Source organism: Cuculus canorus, chromosome 4 (assembly GCF_017976375.1).
Source record: "Cuculus canorus isolate bCucCan1 chromosome 4, bCucCan1.pri, whole genome shotgun sequence".
In the NCBI taxonomy this organism is placed as follows: Eukaryota; Metazoa; Chordata; class Aves; order Cuculiformes; family Cuculidae; genus Cuculus; species Cuculus canorus.
In genome coordinates this window covers 75837893-75861121 of record NC_071404.1, presented here as the reverse complement: position 1 = coordinate 75861121, position 23229 = coordinate 75837893, and positions in this window count along the sequence as shown.

Below are 23229 nucleotides of genomic sequence, written 5' to 3'. Positions count from 1 at the left end.
GTTCACATGTGTGTAAAAGAGGTCACAGGGGTTTCTTCTTAATAAAGGAAAAAGGTATCCCTTAGCCTGATCAGAAAATTGTTCATCGAAAATCACATTTTCATAACAGTAAGGTGGCGTGTTTGGGATTATGATCGTTTATTATTTTCTTTGTTGCACAATAACAAATTTTTTTGAAAATGTAGATTCTGGTTTAGCTCTATGACGGCTTAAAGACTAATTTTATTTTTCCTTTATATCTGCAAACAATTTAGGATTTCATAAAAGAATCAGCGCGAGGATTTAGAACAGGCATCCCATGAAGACCTTTTTTTCTGGTGAGTAGCTTACTCTTATATGAAAAAAGAGACAGTTGCTCCAGTCTTGACTGAATATCCAAGATGCAGCATTGCCTATAACCCTGTGAGGATATCACCTCCTGTAGTTTTGTACACTTAAGGTCCCTTTGTTCTGAAAAAAAAATGAGCAAAAATAATTTCGGTTTGCTTTCATTGTTTGTTGTTTGTTTTTTTTTCTGGAGATGGGTTACCTGAGCAGTGGTGGAAGAGAGGATTCTAATCAGTGCATCTCAATGGCTTTTAAAGGTAATAAAATGACTACAGGATGAGTGAATCTGTGAGTTGGTACCAGCACCAAATCCCTTGGTGCTTTCCCAGTAAGTTAGAAGTTGAAGTGTGTTTGAAGCTGTGACAAAGAAGGTGTGAAAAGTTAAAAAGTGAGTATCAAAAGTAAAAGGAAATAAATCTTTGAACAGTATGAACTCTAAATAATTAAAAATCAGGGAAACGTGTAAGAAGTGAAGCAGAAATAATTGTTGGCACTTATATATAAAAGCTATGAAATGCCTGCGTGTGTGCATGCATCATTTTTGTCAAGATGTCAGATTTCACATGGCAAAGTTATCACCCTTAGCCTTGTAATTTTGGAACTGCTAAGTGTCCGGTCGGTCAGTGATAGCAGTTGACAATGACAAGCCTGATGCCTGGAAATAAAATAAATGTGAGCACTGCTACGGTGGACTGAGGATACTGCTGGCTTTCTGGCCAATTGTGGAAGGTGATGGGACCTGCAGCGTGCGGGGGGTGACTGAGCATCGCTGAGGTGTGTGAGGAGGCTGCCTGCTGACCTTCAGTTCCCAGCAGACACTCAGCAGCTGCTCAGCTTACCCACCCTAATATTCTTCTAATTGCACCGCAAGTGCCTTCAGTTTTTCCTTTTAGCCCCTGCCAGCAAGAATTTGGACAGCTTAGTGGGAACACGCAGAAATCCCAAAATTGTGAGTGCTATTCTAGAATTTAACCTAGAGGCGTAACAGCCATTTCATTCTGTACATCTATAAATATTGCTATAAACCTTCTGTTGTAGCATTGCTTTATATTTTTGAGCTCCGGGAAAGCCTTTTTTTTTCCTTTTAATATTGCAAAAATTGGAAGAAAGCATTGGGTTAAGATGATGATATTGTTGCGAGTAAGGGTTTGTGGAGGAATGAGGGAGAGCAGCGATGCTAAAAGCACAGGCAGGGAATTGCAGTGCAATCTGTATCTGCCAGAATGAACTAAAATCAGCTGCCACTTGTGTACTCAAGGGCCGCTGCCTGTGGAGCAAAAGAGCCTCAGAGCAGCACAAGGTCCGTCTCTGGAGGGTGAGCTCGAGGCAGAATATATCTGCAGGAGGTACAGACAGCCCGAGAACTGAAGGGGATACAGGAGAGGAATAAAGAGGGAATGGGGAATGAGAGTTGCCTTGAGACTGGTGTGTCCCAGCTTGTGCAACTTCACCCTGAGCCTGGTGGTGCATCGGTAGCCTTGGAGCAGGGCCCTCGAGGTCCTTCTGTCTCTGTCATTGGCTTCAAAGTCATCAAAAAACGCTTGTGAGCGAGGTAGGAACAGCAAAGCAGGTCCAGCTGGCATCTACAGCTTACATAAGTATACTCGCACAGTTCCCGGCCACTGTTAAATAGAGAGCCAGTGGAGACCTGGGTATGCAGTATTTAACACGATTGCAGTGACTGCTCTGATATCTGTGTGCTTCTCTGCTTGTTAATCCCTGCTCTCCAGCCTGTTGTCTTAAATAGCTTTTTGTGACTTTAGGAGAATAATGGAGCGTGCTAACCCAAAAGGAGAGCCTCTGAAAGGCCGTCTGATAGGATGTGCATAAATCAGAGCTTATTCATTCCTCCGTACGATCCAGTGCTTGCGTAGACATGGCTTCGGTAGCAAAAAAATAGAGATAAGTAGAAAAAAAAGCTGCTCAAGAAGAAGACTCTTTGTACATGTTACGACAGTCAGGAGAGGGATTACTCCTGGCAGTGATTCCCCAGTATTTGTTAAGGGGGATGATATGCAGTGACAAAGGCAGCTGCTCCTTTCCGTGGCGCTGCTGAGGAAACGCTGCCTGTAGTAACAAAACGTCTCGCTGGAAAGGGGCCACGTTTGTGCTTCTCTCAGAGAGACCGTGATGCTTGCGGCCTTTATGTTTTTCCTGGGGAGGCTCTTGAAAAGTGTCTCTTAAGAAGGTGTAATGCTTAAGTATGAGGCCACGGAAATGTTTGTTACCCATCAGTTTGATGATACCTGGTGAGCTCCAGAGACTATGAATTAATGTGTCTCTAAAGCAGCGCTCTTGAGATTAGGGGCTTGGGCTACAAGAAAAGGATTTAAGCTGTCCGTGACCATCATCAGGCTGCCTAACTCCTGGTATTTCCGTGTTAGTGGGATCAACAGCCTTCCCAGGAGTATGCACCTAAGTTTTTTCTTAGACTTAGGAAAAAAGAGGAGGTATTATCTGGAAGAAAACTATCAAAAGTAAGACCAGAAGGTAATGAGATTCAGGTTTTTATGGAAAGTGACTGTGCACCAATAAATATTTCAAATTTTTTCAATTCACAGAAAAGAAGGTATATGATAAACAATGCCAACTCTCCTCAATGTCATCAATACCCAATTGCTTTGCTGAAGCAAATGTTAAGAAGGAGGTTCGGATTGGACATGTAAAGGATTTTTCTCCCAACTTTATCGTAAGTAACTACATCTTCATTTACTACGTAAGGTGAAGTGCCTGAGCAGCACTGAATGAGCAGGACATCGGAAAGGATTCAGACACAGGCCGTGTTGCTTTGGCTACTGCCAAGGGAAGGCATTTGGCTTGTCTGAGTAGTTTGTATGTAAACACAGTGAGGTCATCTGTTTTCCAGTGTTACTTTAAAGGTTAAACAGTCCTTTAGGAGAAAATTTTAGTAAAACCAACACATGCATTCCACCCACCTCCCAATGGGGAGGCAATTAGAAGCATTCACAAACAGCATGGCTTAACAGACACGTTTGAAGCACTTGCTTCCTTTATTTTTAATCTAATAACAGTACTGACTTGGTGTGTCTTTTGTCTTTGTATTTCACTCCCTGGTGGTTTAGGCAAAGACAATCGTGTATGAATCTTCTATTTTGTAACAGTTTGCTAGTGTAGCTATTGTTATTTTTTTCCTGTTGCATAGCAGAGAAAAGATGCAGAAGATAATATTTGTGTCTGTTCATATCTTACAAATTCTCAAGAGCCTGATAAGAAATAAAAAAATCTCAGAAATACAAATCTTAATTTGTAAGCATTTCTTAAAATGACCTTTCTTAGCTAATTTTCCGATGTAGTTTCGTCACTGTAATTTCAACATAAGCTGTAATTTCAGGTTTTGGAAATCTTTTCTGTAAGAGGCGAGCACTTTTGGCTGCAATGGTTCTTATGAATGAAATTAACTTTTACCTGTGATTGATTTTCCTTTGAAATACTGGGTATGAAAAGGAAAGAAAACAGACCTTGCACTATACACAAAACCAAGCTCCATAAGTCTATTGAAACTTTAAAAAAATGATGTCTGTCTTGTTTTGACATGGTCTGAAAAATCACTGTATAAGTCAAATATGTCGCACCTGAAATTTCCATTGAAGTTTTCAGGGGAATTCTTACTTAATAGCTTTATATGGTGTGGAATTTTCATGGGGTGATAGGTGAACTTATCATCAAATTAGCTAGCGTGGACATTACGCTGTCCATAATATAATTACGCCACCATCACCCATTCTCTCTACTTCTCAAAAGAAACTTCACTACCTAATGCCCTCTTCTGTCGTCACTAAATTGAAGTTCAGTGCAGAGTTCTGCAGTACTGACTTTGCAGTTCATGCTCTGACTTTGGTATCTTGTTTCTTGATGAGCCTATCAAAGGTGTGGATTTCAACAAAGCCTGCCTTGGTAAGTACTTTAAGCTGTCACTGTTACCAAGATGTTCTAACTTGGATAATTTCATTTCAGTCCTTTTGTAAAAACAGATTTGTTTTTTCAGACCTTTTCCCCTCGAGACCACAATGATGTAAATGCAAACAATGTTCTGTGCATTTATGCATGTTTGTGTCTTAGAGCCTGGAGGCAGAATTTCCCGTAAACATTTCTGAATTTCAAACAAAACCAGGTTTTCAGATTAAAAGCTCCTTCTTATGTTCACAAGAACGCACTGCCTGAGCTGAATGTGCTCAGGCAAGAGCACTTCATTAGGTAATTCTTCTCTCAACTGTGTGCTCATGAACGGTTGCCGTTTGACCTCAGAGAAGGATGCACGCATGTGAAGACAATAAGTTCTAGGAATCGCCCTTTTGGAAACTATTAACAGCTACAATAACAAATACAATATTTTTAAAGCTGTTTCCTGAGGATAAGAGCTAAAGGCCATTTGAGATCCCTACTCCATTTTCCATTTTATCCTACTTAAAACAGAGTGGTGTGGTATCCAGTCCCCAAAGAGAGCTGTGCACTGGCCATAATAACCACACAGCTGCTAAGTTTCTCAGTGGACTGAAAGACCCTGTGTAGATGAGTAGGTAGTCATAACATCACGACGATAAACCAACAGCAAAGCAGCTGTTCTTCCTTTTCTCTTCCACTCCCCACCCCTTTAAAAAGCCCCATTCCCCGAACTTTCTTAGGTTTTCTATCCTTTTCTGTTTTCCTATGATGGCTGTTGCCATAGCTTGAGTTCAGCGAGAACCACCCATTCATTCTAGTGTCTTCAGCTGGGTAGGTTTGACTGGCTCAGTTATCCTGCTTTATTTGACTGCTTAAGGGAAAAACTACAAGCAGTTTCATCTGCAAAAAAGTAGCTCTCTTTTTATTTATGCCAGTATTGTCTGCAGGTATGGCTTTATTTGCAACCTGGCACTTGGAAGAGGTATTGCAGTGGCTGCTCTCTGGCTTCACAGGATCAGTTTTAAGCTTTCATTATGCCTGGAATAGAACTGTTGTCTAATGGGAACTATATTTTAGAAGTAAATAGCAGAAACTGAAGACATCCTAGATGTCACTTTCACTGTTCTTTTTCAGACTGTGAAAGTATTCCATGATTCAGCACAGTGAAGGAAATGGTAATTCCGTGAGCTCCCCTCCCACTCTGGTGTTTACGTGAGGTAGGAGAAAGCCTTATAGCAAATTGTAGTAGGCTTCTAGACTAAAGAAAACGGACAGTAGGTAGTATGTGTGTAAAGAATATTGGTTATTTGGTGATGATGGAAACAGCAGACCAGTATCAGTCTTCAAGCTTTCATCTTTTATGCTGATGGCATCATCAACTAATTTAAAATGCCAATTTATCTATTTAAAAAGGTGGCTGAAGACTAACGAGCATCCAATTCCGGTGACCTTTTAGAACTGCAGGTATCTTCAGCCTGCTGAAAAATAAGTTCATGCTTTTAAAATCCAGACCTTTTGTCTTCACGCAGAACAAAAAATCAGAAGAGCGTGAAAAGTCCAACCCCATAGTCTTTGTCTTATTCTGTGGGAGTTATTCTCGAACACACAAGACCCCACACATTATTCCTGTGGGTGCTTACATCTGACAGTCTCCTTTGTAATATATCTGGTGTTACCATTTTTCTCTTTTTAATAATGACCTGCTATTATTCAGAAATATTTTGGCTACAATGGCCACCCGATTTTTGATTAACAAAGGCTGTGCTTTTTAAAGGTGCACTGTGTGAGTGCTTTTTCAAATCCTTTTTCTTTATTAAAAAATCTGATGTTCTCTAGAGCTTTAAATCGTACATTTCCTATAACAAGCTATAAGCAGGTGATGTGTTGCTTTTATTTAAAATAAAATGTTTTCCAAATAAATAGCAAAATTTCCCACTGGTGCTGGGGTCTCAGAAGTAATGCTGAACCTGTGGCTTGTCTCTGTAGACCCCGCCATGTGGTATCAAAAATACTTGGTTCAGTGCTCTGCCTGTCTCTCAAATATATTCAAAACATCAGCTTTTCACAGAGAACATTTGGTAAAATCTTTCTTCACCGCTTTAGGCCAATTCCCATGTGGATATTTCTTCTTCAGATAGATGTGAAATTATTCAGATTAGAAAAAAAGCGAGATTGTTAACATTTGTGTACAAAATGAAATACTGCTTTGTAATTGCAATACCATGTAATACATTTTAATTCTAATGTTTTTCACGTTTCTGTCTTTAATAGAATATTCTCTTATCCAGAAGACCCATTTTTCTAAGAAAATTATTTATGTCACTGAATCCAATCAACAGTTCTCTCTTACCTAAGCAGAGAAATGTCTGTCATGTTAAATGCAAAACAGCAAATAGAACGAAGGTCTTAATTGTTGTCACCATTTCAACAGCTTTATACCAATGGGGTTTAGTAAAGAAAACAAGGATGCACTAAATAAAAATTGATGTGCATGTAGTGTAAAGAACAGACTGAACCAAACAAATTGTCTTTTTGTAGACATGTAGCTACTTATTGTATGAAGTCATAATGACGTTTCAATTAATTCGTTATTACAAGGAAATATGTTCTGACATATAAAATATACACTGTGACTTGCTTGAATGTGTGTATACAACTGTGCAGTGTCTTACACTGTGGCTAAATTTCTCTTTTTTTTATATATTTGTATGTCATGGCTCTCTAACTTTTGATTGCTCTTTTAGACCTCATTTAATTAAGGAAAAATCATGCTTAACAATAACCTGAGCTTCTTTAGAAACTTTGGGGCTCTGTTCCATCTCATCCAACCAGACTGTAACGCATATTGAAGAAGCTCTATGAAAATTCCCATTGTCTTAGACTCACGGGTTCTAGTTGGGGTCACTGTTACAGAAATACCATTTTCTCACCGTGAAGGCTACCAGGTTACTGATTATAAGGTCAAATTGTTATCTGGGGGGGAGGGAGGGGGAATGGGGTTGCAAATAAAACAACAGCTATCGTTTTTTCTGATGTTTGCAAGTTTATTTGTGAAACAAGGTGAAAGCTTTTTCATGGCCACTTTCCTCAAACACCTTGGGCAGATCAGTTCAGTATTTCAGGAGATGTCCGCTCTTCCCAAGAGATAAGAGACCTTTCTTCGTACATCATTCTGCCATTGAATGAAGTACAACTGATGTGTTACTGGAGTTGGGAGGGTTTCTGAGATAAACTTTTAGATCTTTAGCTCCTTCTAGGATGCAGAACTCTTCTGTCATCTTGCTACTTCCCTGCTATGCTGTGTCATTTGTTATGATTTGTATTAGCAGCGGATAGCTAATGGTGACCCACCAAATATTATCATTAATCCAAGGTATGATTGGGTTTTTTTGCAGTATCAGACTAATTGCACAAAAAGGCACACATACCTTATAGCAACTGACACTGACCTGGTTAACAGATGCCAGTGATGTCTTGTTTAATCCGTAGTTGAAACGAAACTCGTCATTTTACATGCATTTTAGATGCATTTTGCGTGTATTCTGTAATTGTATAGTTCATTTTAGATATAATTTATTTCTGGCAATGTGATCTTTCAAAATCTTCGGAAAGACTCACTGAATTACAAAATCTCTGCAGCTGCGTTGTCTTCTGATTCAATCACACAGAAATATGTGACCCATTGCTCTTATCCGTGTCAATTTTATTACATTATATGTATGCCATGAACGTGGTTTGTGGTTGAAAAGGGAATTGTACAGCCACAATATGATAGTGAAAAAGCATAATTAAGAGATGAATCATGAACATCTTTTATTATGGTCTAACAGCCATGCTAATAGTCTTGCTTTACATTTATGTGTATGAGCTACTTTAAGAGGCAATGCCTTATGAAAGAGAATTTGATTTTGACGTCAGGATGCTGTTATAACTTACACAACCTGTGGAAGCGACAGGGCCTGATCGACAGGCCTGGAAACAGTATAGCTGACCCATGGAGGACTCGTATTGCATTGCTTTGTGTACCGTTTAAACAGTAACTTCTCACACAGCTATTATCAGTTGAACTCTGCTGTCCTGTTCTTGGTGCAGAGAGTGTGGAAAAGTGTAACCTAGTTGTATTATTAGTAGAATTGGGCTGTGCCAGGAGTGGGGATGGGCAATGAGCAGCTCAGACTAGAGATCCTGCATTCACAGAATGATATTTGTCAATTCAACAATATAAAAGCCAGGGTCTTTTGAAATGACCTTTGGAGATCCCACCGGGGAGTGGATGCACTGTGTGGGGTCCCTAGTTGTAAAGGACAACCTCTTCAAATCATTACTGCAAAAGGGGCTCCAACAGCAGCTGCCTATCAGGGTGATGGTAATAGGACAATTGGTGATATATCTTTCTTAATTACTATACTTATTCTCTTGTTGTAATGATTAGGCACATTGTTAACTTGTTGTTAATTGCTACTAATCATTTGTTACCTTTCTTTTTGTAATAAGTTAAGTAAAGCTTGATTTCACAGAGTGATTGAGAGTTTGGGCTTTTATGCCAATCACACTTTGCTGTTAGCACTGTGGGGTAGAACACCTGTAACTGATATAAAATGGTTCTCTGCCATATACCTCAGCTTAGAGACACAAACTGCAAGAACCTTGGCTGGAGGGAAGCATCGAGAACCATTGCTCATAGTGTTGGGGTAAGCTTTTGTACCTGGCTAAACAATATCTTTTCATTTAAAAAGCTTTTCACCTTTGCAGTGGGGGTATTACTGCTCATATAAACAGTGACGAGATTTTCATCTAGACACACATGTCTGGATTAAAAAAAGAAGTCTAGGAAAAAAAACTTACATATTAAGCTCCATTATTTCCATCTCTTGGAAATATGACCCAGGATAAGGGAAAGAACTGGTGTAGATATGAACCCTACACTTGCATTTTTAAAAGCTAAGCTTTTACCTGTCTTTCGACCCATCTGTTCATCACCGAAGGAATTCTGAAAGCTTTTATTGCTCTGTTTCCAGTGCCTATGGAAACAGGAGAACTTAAGAATGATGAACAACTTCTGCATGAAATTTTCTTTCAGAGAATTAACTGCAAATTGCAGCGGTTATTAATACTAGTAATTCAAGTCTAATCAAGGGAAAGTAAGAACAAACATTTACTTTACATCCTGCAATCTGTGTTGGGTCTAGAAAACAAGAGCTGTTTTTCTTTTTTGGCACTTGTTTTCTTTTCCTTTACTTTCTTGTTTGTGTAAAGAAAATAATATAAATAAGGAAACCATCTCAGTAAAGAGAAAAACTTGATTTTTGCTTGGGATATGGAGAACCAAAGGTGAAGACCAGGATAAAAATTGGATGGAGAAAGGGATGGGTGCCTCTACAAGAGGATGCATGTGGTGTAGGCTGTTACTTCTTCCACTGTTTAGCTAGGAGTGTGAATATAAATTTACTCATGAGTGCTGGTGATTCTGGAAGTTCGGTCTCAAATTGGTCAGTATAATCAATGTCCTACATTAATATATATCTTCAAGGCCAGGTTGGATTTGAACAACCTAATCCAGTGGAAAATTATCCTTGCCCATGACGAGAACATTGGAAATGGATGGTCTTTAAGGTCCCTGCCAGCCCAAACCATTCTATGATTCTATATGATTCTAAAATTCTCTTTGCTTAAATCATGCATTGTGTGCCGTTTGATTGTAAAAGTCAGGGAAAATGAATAAAAAGTTTTGAAGTTATCCTATTTCTCACATGCAAAATATTTTGGGGCAACTGGGTTGAATGCTTTCATTTCAAGCAGCAGTTGTATTTTACCAATGAAAAATAAAATAGAGAAAGTATAATTTCCAGTAGGTTTCTGCTGGACATAACGTGCATGAGAAGACAAATTGTGATAATTTTATTACTCCACACCATAAGATGTTATTTAATGCAAGCAATAGCCTAAATATTCTGGTCTGGCACTGGTTGATGTATTCTGTTTGAAAGTGACGTGGAGAAAATCTCCTTACTGATCCAGTCATGAAATAGTTAAAGATCTTGTAATAGGCAATAAATTGCTTCTGTTGTATTCTGTGGAGTAGATATATATTTCAAATAGCATTCATCTTTATGTTGTATTTTGCAAATTTTTGTATTTCTATGTTTTATATACCATTCCTATTCACTTTCCAAGATTGCCAGCACAGATATTTAGGAAGCTTCCCTTCCAACACTGTTTTATTTAGGCATTTTTACTTTCTACACAGTTGATCTGCAGTTTTGATAAGCTGCATCAAGGGCTCGTTATGACAGATCCTTTCTTTGTAACATATTTGTAACTAGTGCACTCCAAAAACAATAGTGAGGAGTTACAAATGCTATCCAAGAAGACAGTGTAACATGCAGCTATCTAAACAGACTGTCTGTATTAATACAAGGAGTAATAACGTTTATTAAATTTGAAGAAAACTAGAAGCTGACTACCTCTTTATATATAATTTTTATATTATTTTGATAGAAAAGCTTTGACAGGCTCCTCAGATGGTTTAAACTGAATCGTTACACGCATATCCGACTCTGTTACTGTTAAGAGACTCAGTTGATTTATTAGTACAGTATTGCCTTACACTTGGTTTATTCTTTGGACATGTTTCCAGAGGGTTTAGTTTCACAGTCTCTTGGGCATTGCATTTTGTTGACTAGCCATCATCTAAACTTTGCCAAGAGCAATCAGATGAGCTTTCCACCCAAGCTCTATAAGCTACATCTGTTCTCAATAATTGACAACACAGTAATCCTCCCTCAAAACTCCTCCTTGGGGCACGTTATATCCTCACTTGCCCTGCAAATTCATCACTTACTTAGTCGGCCGTGCAGATCAGTCACCTGCCTTGAACATTATTTCAGCAAAACTTCCAAATCTATGGAAGAGAAGATGTGGTTGGAGAGAAAGATGGGGCATTGTGAACAACAGGAAAAACAAGACGATGAAAACCAGGGAGCATTTAGCAGTACTAAGAAGATGCATCTCGGATAGCACAGGCCTATAGCAGTTGCCCTGTTTTCCCTGTGAAAGTCGAAGCGTTTGGATTACAACTGGCTGCATCGTCTGCACAGCGTTTGTTCCATAGTAGAGCTCATGTCCCTAAAGGAGGCGTTAGGTTGAACTGCAGAGATTCAGTCATATTTTCCATTTTCTACTGCCTTTAAACGTAATGAAAGGAGAAGAGAATGGGTCGCGTGTAACCAAAGCTTTGTTACTGCCATCTTATCTGTAAGTCAAATTTCAATAAAGAAGAATCTGATGGGGAAAGAGAAGGTAGGCTCGGCTCATATGCTCAGCCTAACAGAAGGTTACATTTTTTAAACATTAAATTAAATAATAATATCAATTAATAATAATAACAACAATAATAATAGCATGGAATGATAGCAAGGGGTTTTGTTTTTCTTCCTATAAAGCCAGACTACTGTGTCTTCTCTGAAGATTAGATAAGGTAAAATTATTTTACTAAGGTAACTTCACCGTTCTCCATTTTCTAATCATTTTGTGCAAGTTTGTCTTTTATCTAAGGTGTTTACATTGTCTCTTTCAACGTTTGTTAATGGATTTCTCTGTGAGCGTGTGATGGCTGAAAAGCAACTTGATGCAGTGGCTACATAAATTTGGAAATCTCTTCTTGAAATCTGTGGTACAACCCGTGTACTACTGTGTGTCCAAACGGATTTAGTGTATCATAATGCTCCTAGAAAAACAAAAGGACAAAGAAGATGGGATTGCTAAGGGAGATATTAGATTTCATTTCACACTGGTAATAGTTTAGAGAGGTGTGCTGAGCAAAATGGGATTCAATTCTGCAGCACTCCTCTTTTTTATTGCTGTTAAGTGATTTCAATATCCAGTCTAAAGTGATATTGAGAGTGTTTGATAGAATGGGGGTGAAATCAGGGAACGCTGGAGGCTCAGAGGAGGCCACAAATCTCAGGTTGATTTGACGAAGCCTTTCGGAGCCATCGCACCTGACCTTAACCCGTCTTATTTAACCTGGAGGCTGCTGGTAAGCACCTTGTGATGTAAGATATTGTTTTGTATTAAAGGGAACTGCGCAGGTAAATTGCATTTTGGACATCAATTGATGTTACCGTAGTTATGGCTGTGGCCATGAACTTATCGCTTTCAGAAACATTTATGGGTAAAATTTTATTGCGCAGCTGTTGCTGCCTGGTAGACATATCATAATTGGGAAATGGTTTCAACCCTGTAACCTTTCAATTTATGACTGTTGAAAGCAGATGAAGTTTGCTGTACAAACAAGGTGGCTTAGCTGTGGTTCACAAGACAGTAGGAACAAATATTATACTTGGGTGCCATTTCTCAAAACACAGAAACTCCTTTCTGCCATGATGTGCGTTCTGTTTCTGGTAAACATGCAGCTGAAAAAGGTTAATTTTGTCATATGTTTTACATGATTAACAACATAAGTAAGCAGAATAGTTTCTCAGTTTCTCAAATGTTAACTCAACTGCCAATAATTGGTGTTGTTTAATAGCATACAGTTTAGAATCCTAAATCAAATTCTGGTGTTAGGAACCTGAGGGGCACCAGTGGAGCTGTTGAGAATCTCTCCTTTGTTTTCTGCAGGTTTTATACAAGCACTGAGGAGGAGTGAAAAAGGACAACGTGTAAGACAAAGGCAGTTGCTCTGAAGGTACATATATTAGTGAGAGTTTCACAGTTCTGTTTCTGTCTTCAATGTCACAGGGTTTCTGCAAAAAATGCTCAGGAGTTACACTGACTGTCCTCACTATGCTTTCACAATCATTGAGGTGTCTAGACTAACCACCTCATTTTCTCTAATAAAATACTGAGATTTTAGTGAAATTTACCATGAAATTTAAAGAACAAAACAAAAACAGTGAACATTTGAGAGGATTTTAAATTCACGTCTCAGTTAAACAACACTGGTGTTTTTTTTCTGGAACTAAATGGCTACTGACTTATGGCACAAAATGTTTTGTACTGTTTCTGTGAGATTCTGTGAAAGAAAACTTCTGCTTTTTGGTCTTCTCCTGTATCTAGCTGTCTAATTTTTTGCTAAAAAATAGACTAAATAATCCACAAAACCAACCGTGATTTGTTAAAGCCTTCATATGGTCTTACTTAGTACTTGTTCTCCGTTTCCATTTGAATGCGTAAATTGTGTTGTCACTTGACTTGATACACAAGGGTGTATAAAAAAGAAAAGTGAGCTCTCAGCGCTTCCTCCACTAAAAACGCCTTCAGCAGCACATTTTGGCTAGACAGCCATTTAGCTTTCATTTGCTGGTCAACAAGTTTGCTTTTAAAGTCTTTGACAGGAGAGTCAGGGAGGCACTGGTGTCCGTTCATGGCACTCTTCCGAAAGATGCCTCCCGAGCTGGCAGGGTAGGAGGGCAGAGAGCCGGGCGTTGCTGCTTCTCCTGTCTTCCCAAACAAACGTGACTGCAGGGTACACAGGAGCTGTACCCATTAATATTGGTTTCCCCACTCGGCGTTTATGTAAACTGACAGCTCTGGCAGCAGGCATGACTTCTGCATAGTCATCAATGATTCCTTCTAAAATGTCATTAAAGTGGAGAACACACCGACAGCGGCGTGTGCAGATTTGAAGTGGCATGGTTTCATTTTTTCACATGTGAGGAGATAATCTGTTTTGTGCTGCGATACTTTGCATATGGCCTTTGTAATAATTTATCGGGCTTCTATGGCATCCAAACACCTTATTTTTTTTAAGAAGTAGAATGCATTTTAAAAATATGTCTCGCTAATAGTATTATTTTTAATTTGCTTTTGGCAACTGAATTTTCTTCTCTGCTGCAAAGAATAATGAAACAAGATGGATTTGCTGGGTTCTAGTTTACTTAAGAAAAGAAAATCGCAATGGCAATTTACACATTTCACCTTTACATCAAGATTTTGAATATTTACCATAACTGGATTAGATTCTAGTTATGTGCAGAACTGACTGGAAAATAAACTGGCATCCCGATTTACATTCATTCTGCATCGGTGGTTTCCCTGTCAAATTTGTTCAGCGTGGAAGATGTGGCCAAGAGCTGAGTTTGTGTATTACCTGTTACTGCAGGCAAAAGCCTGAAGTGTGTGTTGGCCCAAATCCCTGATGTTATAAGAAAAGACATATTGCCATACAGAGTACACAAATATTGGCATTATAATATACTTAGTGTTCGGTCAGGAAGAGGGCTGAGGGGGATGGTTTGCACCTAGATAGTCAGGAGCACTCATTTATAGGGTGAAAATAGCTGATGAATGGAAGGTGACCTCAGTGTGTTGTTTCCAGGTAGCTTCCTTAGAATATTCCTGCACTGTGAGGCAGAGATGTTGTGTTTGGGGAATGTGAAAAGCGTGTGCTTTGTGGCTGTGCTGATGCTTATCAGGCACCAAACCAGCTTGCTATTAGCAGTGTGCAGGAAAGCGAAAATCTTCCCTTCCAGTTGAAGATGTGTGACTTGGAGGGACAAAAAGTTTGATTTGTCTTTCTTTCTCTTAATACTTTTTCCTCCCCATGGGTTTGTTTATACTTATAGCAAACTATGGGCAGCAGTACTCGGTGAAAGTTAAAAAACAAGTGATTCTGTGCGCTTGTAAAATACACATTATTACTAAGTGCTCTATGATAAGAAAAGACTTCCTGTACTTATTTTCCATCCTTAATATTTTCCATCCTTAATATTTATTTTCCATCCTTAATATTTATTTTCCATCCTTAATATTTATTTTCCATCCTTAATATTTATTTTCCATCCTTAATATTTATTTTCCATCCTTAATAAATATTTTCCATCCTTATTTTCCCAGTTCATGCAAACCCTCTTTCCTTCCTCAGGTCTAATGCCAGACTACCAGTCCAGGGTGCCTTTTATTCTTTATTGGCTCAGATACGTCTCACTCCTGGACAGAACCTAGTGCTGTTCAATACGGTAGAGAAGTCTTTCTCATGTATTACAATACATAGTATTTTGAGAACATCTGCTCAGGAGTTAAGTATTTGTTTCACCAGTACTTTTTCACCCTAACATCAGGCAAATTTTTAGTAGAGAAGTTTGTCATCCTCTGCTCTTCACTGTTTCCATCACCGAGTTGTCCCATACAAAGCTCACATCCTTACGTATAGACCAACATTATAATCTCACCAACGGATTTGTGTTGGTATTATTGCAGATTTATATTTATAATCTGTAATTATTCCTCTCTCTATCTAATAGAGAGCGGAAGGGCCACAAAGGTAGATTTAGTATAAACATATCAGCTTGTGCTGGGTAGATTTTTTAAAAGGTAGAACTAATGAATTTGGGTATAAAGCTATGTTAATACAATTATAAAGTTTTATAGGCCTCTACTAGAGCAGCTGCTTCACCTTTTGCAGAATTGTGCCTCGTGGGTGTGTATTAACATTCCTAAAGCTTGATCTCTATGGACTGAAACAGTGACATTTGGGAAGGCTGTCACTGACATATTCGCGTGTCCAGAATCCCGATTGTCTCCTGGTGCTGCCCACTCATTGGCAGAGAGTTGTGTCATCAGTGAAACCATGTTTTGATGAGACCTCTTAGTAAAATCCATGAGATGTCGAGCAATGCAAGTTGGACTGTGCCCTCCTTCACAGGGAAGAGAAGCCCTGAACTGTCTGTGGTTACCTGCACTTTTATGTCAACAATAAGCAGACGCATCTACTGTCCACATCCTCTAAGTCTCCTTCACAGAATTGTGAGAATAAGGTAAATATAAAAGCAACGTAATCTGGGCTGAGATGAAGTAGCTGGAACTGGAGTTTTTGTTTCCACACAGACTTATAACACAAGATAACACAGCCCTCAAAATAGCAGCAGCAAAGGGAGCTAGATGTTTAGGCAGGATTTGAGTGTCCCTCATGTCTTCAGAGGGAAGAGAAGCACTTCACTTGTGTTCCAAACTATAAATAAACTTGCCAATTGTATTGCTTCTCTGACTGCTGACTTTAAAGGCTGCAACGGTAACCCGTGCCAGCAAGTGGGTGCTCTTCATCACCTTGTCTGCTGGCTTTAGGAATGCCAGGGCTGATGCGTCCTTCTGTGTCGGCCACAAGGCATTTCTCCTAGGGTCTCTAATGTGTTTTGGAGGGCTGAAATCTGAGCAAACTTATAAGTGGCAGGAGCATAAGCATGTAACCAGCGTGGTGACCTGTGCACAGCTTTGTATTGTGATTCCCAGGGAAGTCTTCAACTGACTTATTAAAAATTATCTTTACTTTTGCATTATTCTCTCATTAGAGTTGCTTTGCAAGTGACATCAGAGACCAAGGGAAGAAAAAGTGCGTGAGAAGTTCACAGTATTTACATCACAGTGTTTGTGAGGGAAATATATGATAGAATTGAGTGATCTCTATGTAAGAAAAAGGGCTAAAAGTGGAAAAGTTGAGAAATAGTGGAAAGGGAGTAAAGAGGAAAACAAAAAGGGAGATGTGAAACAAGGCTGTCTGGAATGACAGCATGCTGATCTGTGAATTAACAGTCAAATTTTTCAGCCTATCTCATATCAAAGGTCCAGCACCCCATATTCCTTTCGACCAGTTAAAAGCTTCCGAGACGTCATGCCAAGGTAATGCTGTCGTGTGTCCATGCGTGGTCTGCCAAAACACGGCAGGTCTGTTTTCATCAGCGCGTTGGTTTGTGGTGGAAAAATAATGCTTTTGTGTACTCAGTTGTAGATTTGATATAAAAACACATCATCTACCATCCACAAGTTTTGTCAGAATAGAAATGAAATTAGGAAATGGGAGAATGAGATTGCTTCATTCTAGTATTTGACCAGCTTGTCTGTGGTGAACTGGGTGTTGACCATTCTGTTTGAATTACGTCTACGTAGGACAACTAGAAATAATTTACCCCTACGAAAAGCTGCTTCTGGACCCCAGGGGGTGAGCGCTTGTCATTCCAACTAATGAAAAAAATTACCTTTATTTATCTAGAGCCTTCAGGGAATCTGAGCAATGGCAATGGGCAAGGTGCGCTGGCCTGGATCCAGTTACTGCTAAGAATTAAACTGAGTTTTAAATGTCTTCTGGACAGTAACCAGAGAGGGCACTGAGTCTGTAGGTGTTTAACTTAGTTGTGCAGTGTCCGTTTTGGATTCAGTGCAAAAGGGAACAAAGATGGGGGAGAACGCGAGAAGACAGACAGCTAAAAGCATGTGAGAATAAACAAAGGGATTGTCTTAGAGGAGAGAAGTGCCAAGTGAGAAAGAGGGAGAGAGGAAGAAAAGCATTAGTTTATGAACACAGAGGAAGCAGAAAGTAAACAAATGTACACCATAGAACATTGTAATATTTACTTTGGATTCCCTCATCACATTCATGTCTTCTGTGAAATCCTTACCTTAAAAAAACAAAAACAAACCCCACTTTTTTATTTAAGCCTGCCTCCTCTAATTCCCGCATGAAAACTGGTGAAGTTTCAGCAGATAGATGAGGGATACAATGACCAGCTAAGAGCTTTTCTTCCTTACAAGGTGTGGGTGTTTGGATTTTTTTTTTTATTGGATTATTTTTCTCTATTATTATTTTTTCTCAATGACCTGTTTCAAAACAGTATCGGTTACTGCTAACAGAGCAGATGGATCAAAAGTAATAGGTAGGTTTCTTTGACAGCAGTCTCCTAATGTGTTTGAGTAATCCTTCCAGTGCCCAATTTTGTTCCTTTGAAATAATACAGGGGATTTATAAAGAGGGAGTGATTTCTTGATAAGGAAATTGCGCTTTTAGAAAGTGACTGTAATCAAGGGAGCTTTATAGTGGCAACTGTCCCTGCTGTTAGCTGAGAAAAATAATGACAGCAGCACTGGTGGGGATGAAGAAGGAAACTTCTTCCCCGAGTCCTATTCCTGCATCCTTTTATGCATACATTACAGGGTGCTCTGAGAGATAGGGCACAACAGTAGTGGGAACTCGGGGAGGATTCAAAACAGTAATTTATCTCCATCCCTAACAGAGCTTTCTGAGGCATTAGGGAGATAGAAATACCTGTTAAACTCTAGACGTTAAATTCAAGATTCTGCTGCTCATATACATTTTGAAAAAAAATTTTTAATTAGTCATTCAGGATGGTCATTCATCAAGAAGTAAAAAAGAAAGCGAAATGTACAAAAATATTTGTGAAACTATTAAAGTTTAATGCCATTTTCAATACGCTATGATTAAAGCTGTATAGTTTTTATCTATTTTTCCTCTGTTAAGGTAATCATGAATAATTAGCATCGTTATTCTTTTATCCTAAATTTACAATAGCGAATTTCATAACGTTTATGTTCAAAGCGTGCTCAGTCAGATTTCCCAGTTGTGTCCAGCTTTCTGAAATTTATTTTCAAAGTCAGGTGATTCAGTTACTAAGAAGCTGCAAATGAACTATTGTTTGAATACAGCCAGTGAGCAGTTGCATTTTTAACGTGTTGTTTAATAATAGCTTGTATAGGGTCTCTGAGTCAACTCCATGCAGACAACAAAAATGGTATCTGCATGTGGCCTTATAATTAAAAATATAGATAATCCATAAGCAACTTATGATATCATTATACCGAATATAACGAACATGTTATATTAATAAAGGTCTGGAAGACTCAGGAGTTAAACAAATTAGTAAAAGCTAAAAAATTACTATGGCAAATGGTACGGTAATGATGTTTTGGTATTCTCTGGTGGCCAAGTGACCACTTTAAGAGAACATGAAGATCTTCTGAGTTCCTAATTGACAAAAACTGATTGATACTAATAAAATAAGTGTGATACCAATGGAAAATGAATTGACGGGGATGCGCAAAATCTGTGACATGCAGAAGGACAACAGGAAGGGATGATTTAAGTAGTCGGACACTTCAGTGAGTTGAAAAAAATACGTGTCATTGTTCTTATTCTGCTCTTTGGGTTTGGTGGTGTTTTTTCTAAAAAAAAAAATATGGCAATTATTTTAGCTTTTCTATGTTGTATTTAATTTCACAATATCAGTGTTCCAGCTGGGTTAAAACAAGAATGTTCCTCTGTCCTGTGTCAGAGAGAAAATATTATAATTTTTCTAAGACTTTTCTGTTATAAAATTTGCCATTAAATACCTGGCATGTGCAGATAACCCGTGCACAGATTAGTCTGGTATCAGGGCTTTTTTGTTGCTATTGCTTTTATCTAATATGCCTTGCATGAGCAAAATTTTTCTTAGTCATGCTGATCCTCTTAATGTCCCTGGTACAGCAGAATATCGCAAAGAAACTTAAAATCACTGATTTCTTTAGACTGTCCGTTTACTTGAGGCTAAGTACTAGAATATAATCTTCCTGACTGACCCTGTGTCATTGCCGAGAGGTAACTGGTGTATAAGGTGTCAAATAAAAGCTATTGTAAAGGTTTTCTAATGGTCTAGAAGTCAGGTCAAATTTTCTGTAGACACAACATAATGGCATATTGTTTTAATTACATTTCAGTCACATGTTTAAAATCATTCTTTCAAACTTGAAATGACTGCTGCTTTGGATTCATCACGTAGTGGCATATTTTAATTCTCTGGTAAGGTTAATAACTTCATGAAGCCATTGTTTAAGTAATTCCTTAAATCCTGAACGCTTACATGAGCAACTTTACTGGCTTATATTTCCTTTTATTGAAATATATTACAGGAAATACCTTAGAGCCTACTTTGTTAAGTTTCAGTGTAAAAAGCTATGTGCCACAGAAAGAAAGAATACTAATCTGTAATACCTGTTTTAAAGGAAGACCTTAATTTTTTTTCTTGAAAATTGCAGTCGGTGTCTCTCAACTTCATTAAAAACACCAACAGGTTCACACGTTCTGCTGCTGCTGAAGTCAGGGAAAAGAGATTTCTCTTCCTCGAGGATCAGTGTAATACCAGGATTAAAATAAAACTAATTAAGAAAACGTCGATTCATCAGTATTTCCATTTCCAGTCGAGATAATGTGGAAAGTTGGATGTTTGCTATGAAATTATATACTTAGAAACATTTTCAAACCAGAGCATCCTCCAGATCTACTGTTGCAAGAATCTGCAGCATCTCCGACTGGTAATGCAACTTTGAGGATGTTTTTAGGATAATCAAGCACCCACAGGGCCACTTATAGTCTGGGTAAAGTAAAAAATGCTTTGAATTTCTGAGAATTAAGTGGGGTTTTTAAAATTATTTTGAGTACACAAAGATGGAACTGCATAAAGACAGACCTGAGATTCAAACTGGACTCTGTGGAGTCCCATAGCTGCTTGTGAAATGCTACATCGTTTAAAGTAATCCTGTGGATTCTTAGTGAACAGAATTGCTGTCAGCGTTTGTAGTTAGGTTTAATTCTTTTGCTATAGTTGGCTTAGTAAAATTCTTTCACTGATGATGCTGAACGATCTACCTCAGTGAAAATGTATTATTTTTCTGAAAAGTCCATTTTAGGAAATGTTTTTACATGTTTGCTTATAATTCCTTTGCTGTTACCTATAAGCTACAGCTCATCCTGCTGACATAGCTTAAAGAGCTACATAAAGCTGTGAAATGGTTCAAAGGAGCTCTTTCAGAGAGCACCAGAAAATAATCGAAGGAAAGAGAGAATTAAGGTTTTTTTTTATAGAAAGCTAAATTCTTTGGGATTTATGTCAGCTTGTTGCCTACACACCAATGACACTTTATCTATGTCTTGTTGGTTTCATATTTAGAGGCTTACTTCATTAAATTATTGAGCTCAATAGGTCAGGCGGTGCATATGTAGGAGGTTTAAAGATATATTCACAGCTAAAAAAAAAAAAAAGCCAAGAAATTACAGCTTAACGTCTGTTTTAAAACTGCTAAACCTGTAGAAATTCCTAAAGCAGCATATGAAAAAACATCACTACTTGCTATGCTTGGTCTGCACCTATAATAAAAGGAACTTTGTGATAGATGTAGTTAGATCTTAGCAGGGCTCCTCCCAAAACACTAATTCAAAAAAGCCTGGGAGCTGTACGGGAAATGCTACTTGCACTGGAGTTAATTTTCTTCCTGAGAAGCTTTTACTAGCCCGCAGAAGAAAATAAACATGGGGATTTCTAAAATGCAGGTTATCTTGTAAAGGCACACTGGCAATGCTCCTGTTTTCCAGTAGGGAAAGGAACGAAAATAGGTTTCTTCTCCATCTCTTTATTCTGTGAAAGGTTTCTCCTCCACCTCTTTATTCTGTGGGTGATGTTTTCAGCTAAAATGGGTTGGAGGAGTGGACTTTCCTGCCTGCAGGTGATTTTGGGTCAGAAAACTGCTAGAAATGGTAAAGGCTACTATGATAAAAGGTTTGGGGAGTTCTGTGGAAAAGGCTGCAAGATCCGCTGCACTTCTATTCCTTATCATGGCTGAAATGTTGAGGTTTTTTCCTAGTCTGCCACAGAAAGCCATAAACCTCTCTATTTGAACAGGGAATTAGGTTCATGAGCAGAAGCACCCAGTATCCTGTGAGGACAGCCTGCGGAGAAGGAAAACAGGAGTAGACCTCAAAAGCAATAACAGGAAGCACAGGTGACTGTATTGGAGAAACGCAGCCTCGGTTTCTCACCAGATCCAGAGTTATACTGAGCCTGAAGGCTTTGGGCTTTGGAGAGAAAGCCTGAAAACTAGCAAGGATACTGAATACTGCACACTTCCACATGGCAGAGGGAAATAACGAGTTATCTCTATGAAAGAGACACTTTTAGCAGGATTAGGGCATGTGGATGAGACACACTCTCATTCTTTCCAGAAGACACGAGAAATGGGAGCTTAGGGATGGTGCATGAGGCAGATCCATGAGGCGGGATGTGATGGCATCAGCCGGTGCCGTACACAAAGGACTCATGGCCCCCAGAAAGGTTGCTATATTCATATAATTATTTTTCAGTAGTCTCGAATTATGTTTTCACAATCCTGGTGCCAAGAATACTTTGGTATTTTTCCTGTCAGTCTAGGAATGATGTTGAAAATACTCCGGTGTTTGGGTAGTTAGGTCTGAACGAAATGTCTGGGTATGACCTCTGTAGCTTTACAGCAGTGATTTAACATCTCCTAGGCTTACATTTCTATAAATAGTATTGATTGTGAATTTTCTGTAAATAGGTTTTCAGTTTGCTTTGCTTTTTTTTCAGAGGGAAAATGTGTTTCCTCTCAACTTCAAATCTTCACAGTGGATAATATAATTTTGAAGTGCTATTTCTATTGCTGTTAAAACCTCTTTGTGAAAATATGTTACTTAAATTCAATATTAACACCTATCTGGCTTGAGCATCCAGCATGTGCTAGCACAGTCAAAAACTGATATCCCCCCAAAAAAGAGAGGCCACGTAGGTATCCAGCACTGCATTTCTTGTACAGTTATCTTGTTTCAGAACACAGAGGAAGTTCAGATAGTTGTATTCCCCATTTCAGACAAAAGCAAATGAGGAAAGACCAAATTTTCTGTATTACAAACGTCCTTTATGTACAATTACCTCCTTTACTGAATCTGTCTGACTCAATGCAATTGCTACACTACTGGAACAAGTTTTGTGAGGCGTACTTAGGGTTTTTTTGGGGAAGGGAAGGAGGATGATGCTAATAATTGTCATGAAGGAATCTCTTTGGACAGCCACATGTGTGAGCCAAGTACCTGCATGTGATATTTAGTTTCTCCTGCAAAAAATAGTGGACTTAGTCAAAGGTGAAATAATTATTTCTGCCTCTGTGTTTAATTTTCAGTTTTAGTACTTTTGACAGAGAATATGCTTAGCTTGGAGAGGTTTCTGAAAGTTTTTCTGTTGAAAGAATCATTTAGTTTAAGAGCATTGGTGCTTCTGTTTTTTTATCGCAGACTTTCATGTATATTGGTTTCAGGGTACACTAATATTTATGACAGGTTCTTACCTGTGTAAATATGTAGGCAGTGAGAACTATTCAATAATTCTCATTTGTTTAACATTTAAGTATTTATATTTAAATGTGGAGTTTTCTTCTGAACGAGGG